Source organism: Aquarana catesbeiana, linkage group LG05 (assembly GCF_042186555.1).
Source record: "Aquarana catesbeiana isolate 2022-GZ linkage group LG05, ASM4218655v1, whole genome shotgun sequence".
Lineage (NCBI taxonomy): Eukaryota > Metazoa > Chordata > Amphibia > Anura > Ranidae > Aquarana > Aquarana catesbeiana.
The window spans coordinates 563551349-563560267 of NC_133328.1; positions in this window are offsets into that span (position 1 = coordinate 563551349).

An 8919-nucleotide genomic window follows, 5' to 3' on the forward strand; every position below is an offset into this window, starting at 1 on the left:
CACCGCCCCAGTGTGAAAAGTTACACTGAAATGAATGGGAGGCGGTTTTCAGGCGTTAGTTAAAGGTTATTTCTAGCGCTAAAATGCCTAAAAAAACACCTCAGTGTGAAAGGGGTCTTATAGTGTTCAACCAGTAGCATGTGGCAGGCACAGAGCTACAACTCTCAGCAGATCTGGTGGTCAAAAAGCAGCATATAGTTGATATGGCACTACAAGTCCCAGCGTTAACAAAAAGAAGGATTGCCCTAGATGTTAACCCCTTCCCAGCCAGTGTCATTAGTACAGTGAGAATGTATATTATTAGCACGTTAATGTCACTGGTGAAATGGTCAGTGTCAATTAGACTCCTTTCACACTGAGGCGTTTTTCAGGTGCTACAGCGCTAAAAATAGCACCTGCATATCGCCTAAAAAAAGCCTCAGCTGCAAACCCAGCGTGAAAGCCCGAGTGCTTTCATACTGGGGCGCTGCGCTGGCAGGGCGTCACAAAAAGTCCTGCCAGCAGCTTCTTTGCAGCGGTGGAGGAGCGGTGAATACTCTAATTCTCCACTGCTCCTGCCCATTGAAAACAATGGGGCAGCGCTGCTATACCGCTGGCAAAGCGCCGCTGCAGCGGCGTTTTGCGGGTGGATTTAACCCCTTTTCGTCCGCTAGCGGGGGTTAAAACCGCCCGCTAGCGGCCGAATAGCACGGCTAAAACGACGGTAAAGCAGCGCTAAAAATACCGCTGACACCCGGGGCGGCTCAGTGTGAAAGGGGTCTTAGTGTCAGATTGTCCGCCACACTATCACAGTCCTACTATAAGTTGCTGATCACTGCCAATACTAGTATAAAAAAAAAAAAAAAAGATGATTCTTCGCCACTTCAATCCATCAATATCTGATACTTGTTGGCGCTGCCTTTCTTACAAAGGCACCATGCTGGTGGGATTGCCCCCCGTCAGGAAATTTTGTCAACAAATTTTAGACTTATACTGTATACTACTTCACCCAAAGTAGCCCTCCTGTATATGATCCCCGGAATCTTTAAATCCGCAAAGAGAGATGTTCTTCATCATTTCTTGATCACTGCTAGGGCAATTATTCCCCACCACTGGAAATTGACCACCATGACGTCACCGGCTGAATGTACAGTAAATATTTCCTACACGGCGCACGTTTAGGAGGTATTTACACTACTTATAGGTAAGCCTTATTATAGGCTTCTCTATAGGTAAGAGTCAGAGATGGGAGTTTACTCCCACTTTAACTGTCATGAATGGCTTTCATTCATAACAGCTTACCTACTATTGTGATTGGCTACAGCTAATCACATGGTACAGGGTGCCAGGTACCATAAGATAGCTGTGGGCCAATTACAGCATCACAATAGTAAGCAAGCTGTCATGAATGGAAGCCATTTATGACAGTTAAAGTAGAAGTAAACCCTTTTTGTAAACTTGTACCTACAGTGTGGCCTATAATAAAGCTTCCCTGTAGATACTATGAATATCTCCTAAACCTGCACGGTTTAGGAGATATTCACACTTCATACAGTTGGTGATGTCACCGGCGCATGCTCTCTGAAAGCACAATATACCCGTTCTGTCCCTTCAGAGCTCCGTTCCATGGTCTATGACCCCCCGCACGCATCAGATGGCCGGAGTACGCAAACTGGGAAGGAAGACGGGGTGAAGATGAAAGCGTCTGTCAGAGCTGACAAGCATGGCGCAGCGTGTCTTCGTTCTAAGGTATTTCATAATGTGCTAGTATGCAATGCTTTTTCTTTGCAGGGTTTTAAAAAAGGTGCGGTTTACTGCTGCTTTAAAACTATTGCTTATAACAGTGATTATCATTGTTATAAGCATTAATAATCAATTTCCTTTTTTCTCCTGAAGATTTCTGTCCTCCTGGGACTTGTTGTCCCATATCCAGTTCTTGGCCTGATAGATAAGGGCCTCCTGGGGACTACAATCCCTCATAGTTCCAAGTTGTTTCCTCTTGTCTGTTTTCTCTCCCAGGCTTCACAGCAGCCAATCAGAGTGTCCTCTGCTATCCTGGGTGGTGATTGGTGAATGGGGTTTCCCATACCTCACAACTTTTTAAGATGGGAATGAGGGACACCTATCAGAAAAAGTATGCAGGCATAGGACACACCCCTTGTCACACCTCCTTAAAGGGGAATTGTACAAGAAAACAAGATTGGTTACACCCACGGGTGCTTTTTTTTTACCACTTTTACCACTACTATTCCTTTATATTGGCTTTTAGAATTTACAAATGCAGCAATTTAAAAATCAGATGAAAGGTTTAGCACTGGGTAACACTTTAAGATAGATAAAAAGTGCATTTTATCTACATCTATATAGATCAGACCAAAATGAGGGACAAATGAGGAGGAATGAGGGACAGAGGGACATTGCTCCAAATCAGGGACAGTCCCTCGAAATCCGGGACAGTTGGGAGCTATGGGTTTCCTCCAGCAACTGTGCAAATGCAGCCCTAGCAAAATGTCCTCAGTCCTCTCTGTCCTCTTCTCCCTACACAGCCACTTCTCTGCTCACTGGAGGCCGGGGAGAGGAAGAGAACCTGTGTGGACTGCAGTAGAATTAGAAATGACAGCCCAGTCCATGCAGAAGTGGGCAGGAGCTCCGCAGACCTGAGTGCAGTATAGTCCTGCTTTGGACAGTGGTGACATCCCATTGCTCCCACACTTTAAAAATTGTAAGAACAAAGAGATAGCAATTATTCTTACCATTGCTTTTATCATTTCCTTATCCTGTTACCTAGCAACTCTGCTACTTTTTTTTTTGGGATAAGCTATATTAACCAAATTGATCTGTAAATTGGAGATATAACATTGTGGAAGATTATTCTGTGATGAATTTGTGGTGCATTGCAAGATCTTCTATCACCTCTGGCTTTCCCAATGCTGGCCAAACACTTCGCCATCTGACTATCCACCTATAGTTTTTATTTATTTATTTCAGGTACTTATATAGCGCCGTCAATTTACACAGCGCTTTACATATACATTGTACATTCACATCAGTCCCTACCCTCAAGGAGCTTACAATCTAAGGTGTTACCTACAGAAGAGCCTCTGAATTGTTTTGTGATTTCTCATCACACCTGAAGATAACACACCTCGCTCACCCAGCACTTACTGACACACCTTGAGCTATTTCAAATAATTTATTAGGTCAAAAATACCCTATAAGAAGAGATGATTAGCATTCTGTGCATTAACCACTTGCCAACCAGCCGCCGCCATACAGCGGCAGGTCGGCTTGTTCCCGCAAATCACCGTAGCTCTACATCGGCTCTTTTAAGAGCTATAGCAGGCGTGCGCCTGCTGCACGGCGGGAGATTTGGCAACACGCAATCGCTCCACAGAGAACCAGAACGGAGATCTGTCAATGTAAACAAACAGATCCCCGTTCTGACAGGGGAGTAGAGAGCGATCGTCTGTTCCTAGTAATCAGGAACAGCGATCTCTCGCCTCCCCCAGTCAGTACACCCCCCCCCCCACAGTTAGAAACACCTCCCAGGGAACACATTTAACCCCTTGATCACCACTAGTGTTAACCCCTATACTGCCAGTGTCATTTTACAGTAATCAGTGCATTTTTATAGCACAGATCGCTGTATTGTCATTGTTGTTGCTGTCATTGCTGTCATGGTGATTTCAGCCTGGGTTTGCACAGGGGCGGTGCGGGAAACCGCATGCGATTTGCGCCTCATTCCTGTTCAAATCACATGTTATTCTTTGCAGTGTGATTAGAGCCTATTCATTTTGTATGGGCTCAAATAGCACCGCAAAGGTATCGGTACTCGGTATCGGCAATTACTTGACTGAGAGTATCCATACTTGTACTCATTGGTAAAAAAAAAAAAAAAAACGGTATCAGTGCACCACTAGTGTTTATAATTTTTTTCATATATATATATATATATATATATATATATATATATATATATATACACTGCATATACACAAATGTTTTGCCTTTCATTTCTATTTTAAACTAAATGGGTTGTCTTACAAGGTGAAGGTTTACATAAACTTTAAAGTGGAAGTCCATGCTAAAACTAAAATCCCTGCATCTATAGCCACCAACATTCTAACACTAACCTATCAAGCCTTGTAGAGAAGAAATCAGTATACATACCTTTTGTGCAGGCGATCCGACCCGATCTCCAGTGGCGGAAGCTCTGATCCCACACTGAGCTGTCAGCCGCGGCTTCGCTGTGTGGGTGGGTGCAGAGGACACTTCCGACAACGGAAGCCCCATAGTAACTCTATGGGTGACGTCATTTTCCACTCACATGAATTTTAGTGCACACTAAAGCCGCGTACACACGAGCGGAATGTCCGACAGAAAAAGTCAGACGGAAGCTTTTCATTGTATATTCCGATCGTGTGTAGGCCTCATCGGTCATCGGACTTTCTTTTTCGAAAATTCTGACGGACCTAGAAATAGAACATGTTCTAAATATTTCTGACAGAACCAATTCCTATCAGGAAAACCACTCGTCTGTATGCTGTTCCGACGGACCAAAAACGACGCATGCTCTGAAGCAAGTACGAGACGGAAGCTATTGGCTACTGGCTATTGAACTTCCTTTTTCTAGTCCCGTCATAAGTGTTGTACGTCACCGCGTTCTTGACGGTCGGACTTTGGTCAGACTTTAGTTTGACCGTGTGTAGGCAAGACCGATTGAATGGAATTCCGTCTGAGTTCCGTCGGAGAAACCTTCGGAGTTTATTCCGATGGCAAAACCGGCCATGTGTACGCGGCATAACAAATATAATACCCAATCTGGTACATTTTGGTGCATTTTGGTAAATTATAAAATACGATGTTGCATCAAGTAAACTGATAATAAACATGTCAATATAAAAAATTGCACATGCCTGTGAAATTGCAACAAACGACGGTACCCAAAATTAAAAATAGGCGATGCTTTAGGAACCTTTGCAGGTTATTAGTTTAGACTTAAACATGAACTATGGTGCTAGAATTATTGCTCTGATGATCGCAGTAATACCTCACATCTGTGGTACACTCAACATTTACATATGCATGCTATTTGCATTTGCGTGTGAGCACGGGGGATGCTTTTAAATGTTTTTTTTTTTTTTATTTTACTTTTTTTTTTATTTAACCAATTTATCTTCAGAAAATTTACCCCCCCCCCCCCCCCACTTCATGACCTGGTCATTTTTTTAGCGATACGGCACTGTGTTACTTTAAAGGGGTTGTAGACCCTCATGGTTTTTCACCTTACTTACCTGAACGCTGTCTTTCTCCGGCCGGGAACAAGCACACCAACTCTAGCTGGTGTCTCGGGTCCTGATTGGATAGATTGATAGCAGCGCAGCCGCTGTTGTCAATCAATCCAATGATGCGGGCGCTGGGGGGCGGGGCCGAGATTTGCTTTGTGTGTGAATACACGCAAAAGCAGGACCCGGGAGTGCGCCTGCACAGGTGTCCACCAAGGAGAGCGCTTCTCCAACATGGACACCCGATGCAGGGAGGAGCTACCAGCGCCGCCGGGGGACCCCAGAAGAGGTAGATCAGGGCCACTCTGTGCAAATCGAACTGCACAGGGGAGGTAAGTGTACCATGTTTGTTATTTAAAAAAAACCCCAAAAAACAAGGGTTTACAACGCCTTTAACTGACAATTGCACGGTCATGCAATGCTGTGCCCAAATTAAATTTATGTCCTTTTTTTCCTACAAATAGAGCTTTCTTTTGGTGGTATTCGATCACCTCTGGGTTTTTTATTTTTTGCACTATAAACAAAAAAAAGACAGGCAATTTTGAAAAAAAAAACATATTTTACTTTTTATAAAACATATCCAATAAAAAAAAAAAAATGTCTTTATAAATGTAGGCCGATATGTGTTCGGCATATTTTGGTAAAAAATCCCAATAAGCATATATTGATTGGCTTGCGCAGTCTACAAATTATAGCGTCTACAAACTATGGGATATATACTGTAGTTTTAATTTATTTTAATTTTTTTATAGTAGTAATGGCAGCGATCAGCACTTATGGCAGGACTGCGATATTGCAGCGGACAGTCTAACACTAACTGACACTTTTTGGGAACCAGTGATACTAATCAGTGCTAAAAATATGCACTGTCAGTGTACTAATGACACTGGCTGGGAAGGGGTTAAACATCTAGGGTGATTCAAGGGTTAAACGTGGGCCTAACCATTGTTTTTGTGTACTATGTGTGCTGTTTTTACTAAGGGATCTGATGGATTTTATGGAAAGAAAATCCATCACATCCCTGCTGACAGAACAGAGCTCTGCCTACCCGGGAGTGCCGGGTCATGTACTAGGTACGTGATCGGTGCAGGAAAGCTGCTCTGCCACCGTATAATTAAGTTATGCAGTTGGCAAGTGGTTAAAGTGTTTATAAACCTCAGAAATGAAATATGAACAGAGCATATCCCTCTATAGTGTGTACTTGTCTCAATTAGGAGCACTAAGAGTCACTTTTGTCTGCTGCCTCATTCCTCTTCTATCAGAATTAATCACTTCTGACAGGTTTTCCTAATACCAAAAAAAAAAAAATGGTGGCAGGGAAAGGACCTCCAGCTGATTGACAGCCTCAGATCTGTTCCTGTGGAGGGGGCGAGGTGTCCCTTCCCTCAAATCTGCTCTTGGGGGTCTCTTGACTGAGCTCTGCAGTGTGTAACTTCAGCTCCCCCCCCCCCCCTTTTTTTTCTGATCTCTCTGAAAAGCTTTAAAATGCAGCACTTTGAATATCTGTAGAGAAGAGAAGGCTGCAGGTAAACAGGTACAACTTATGTAGGAGGATTTGTCTCATCTCTGTGTATCACCTGAGGCCAATCACTTCACTGGGTATACAGTATGTGAGGGTTTACAACTACTTGAACAAGCCCCTTGTGATAGATTTTGGCAGTACTCTTAAGCCTCGTACACACAATTGGATTTTTGTCTGGGAATTGTGTGATGACAGACTGTTTGCCTAAAATCCAACCGTTAGTACGCTACATCAGGCAATTGTTGGCCAACTTTCCGCCAACAAATGTTGGATGGCAAGCTAGTAAATTTTCAGCAGACAACGGTTTGTTGTCAGATTTTCGTATCGTGTGTACACAAGTCCGTCACACAAAAGTCCAAAGTACAAACACGCATGCTCAGAATCAATGCTCACCAAACACGACATTAGCAGAAGGTGCCCAAAGGGTGGCGCTTAAGAGCTGAAATTCCACGTAGTATGTCACTACGTTTGTGTTTGTTGGCCGACAATTGTGTACCGTTAGTATGCAAGATAAGTTCACAGCACACGCCCTTCAGACAAAAGTCTGACGATTTGTCTGCGGAAAATCCGATCTTGTGTACGAGGCTTAAGGCTCGGTTCACACTGGAACTGGCTGCGGATCGCACAGGAACGCTATGCGTCCCTGTTCTCCGGTTCAGGGACGAATCTGCCTGAATTCGGCCCTGAAACGGGGCCAAAGACGCACAGCGTTTCTGTGCAGTGCGCCCTGTAGCCACCCTGGAGATATGTGAACCGGCTCCATAGAGATTTTCCCTGCATCCATTTCGCATAGGTGTGAACCCAGCCTTAAAGTGGTTGTAAACCCCATTCATGAAATTTGAACAAAGCACATATATCTCTAGTGTTTACTTATCTCTCTCCAAAGCTCAAAGTGTGGATTCTCTCTGGTTCTTTGTTTCTCTGTTATCAGCATGAGTCACTTCTGAGATGTTTTCCCAACACATGAGATATAATTTGTGATGGGGGAGGGAGATAAGCACACATATTATCTATTCAAAATGCAGCTCTGCATGTTCCTTCCTTCTGCTGCCTATGTGGAGGGGGGAGGGGGGTTGTCCCTTTCCTTCAATCAGCTCTCACACAGTGTATAGGAGCTGTAACTGCAGCTCTCCACCCCCTCCTCTCTGCTCCTCACAGACGCATTGGGATTTTATCACAAAACTGCACTTTTGAAGGGGTGTAGACAAGAGAAGACTGCAGATAAACAAGTAAAACCTATTTAGGAGGATTTATTTCATCCCTGTGTATCATCTGAGGCTATTCACTTCACTGGGTATATGTGAGGGTTTACATCTACTTTAATTGAGACATCAAGGGTCTATTAGACCCCGAGTGTCTCCCCTTGTTCTTCAAGGCATGTGATCAAACACAGATGCTTCCCTGGGTGTACCAGACGATCCTGAAACCAGAAGTGATAAAATCCTCTTGGCTTCATTAGTCACAGAGGAGATGAGGGAATGGATGTTCCTCCATCTCCACTGTGGGCAACTGGCCCGACCGCTTACGGGAGACCTAGGGAATGATGGTGAGCGGTGGCCCTTCCAAGTTCAGTACAAGTGATCGGGTGGCTGTAAAACTGCTCAATCACTTTTACTGGAAAGCTGATCGTCAGCTCTAAAAAAAAAAAAAATGGTACCAGGATCACAGCTACAACTGCAGATAAGATCCTGGTATAACTGCTTGCTACTCAGGCCCTATATATACAGCCTCTGGGCAGCAAGCCATTAAAGACAAGTCAGCAATGGCACCTGTTATATGTGATCATAATGTATATGAAGGTTCAGGAATATAAAAGCCATTTACCTGGATGAATGGTCAAATTAATTCTAAAGCTGAACTCTAGACAGAAATAAAAAAAAAAACACACAAATCAGTACAGCTTTCTAATCAGTATTATATTATTGTTTTTTTTTTTTTTCATTAATAAAAACAGCAGTGTACGTACCCAGTATCAGCCTCTTACAGTCCCTGTACAGCAAAGGTGAAGTGTGAAGGATGAAGCAGTACAAGGAGCCAATCAGATTATGTGCTGCCAGGAGGAGAGAGTGACAGAAAGATGAGCTCATTGCTGTGCTGCGTCTCCTGTCTCTGTCCAATCACAGACAGGTGGGA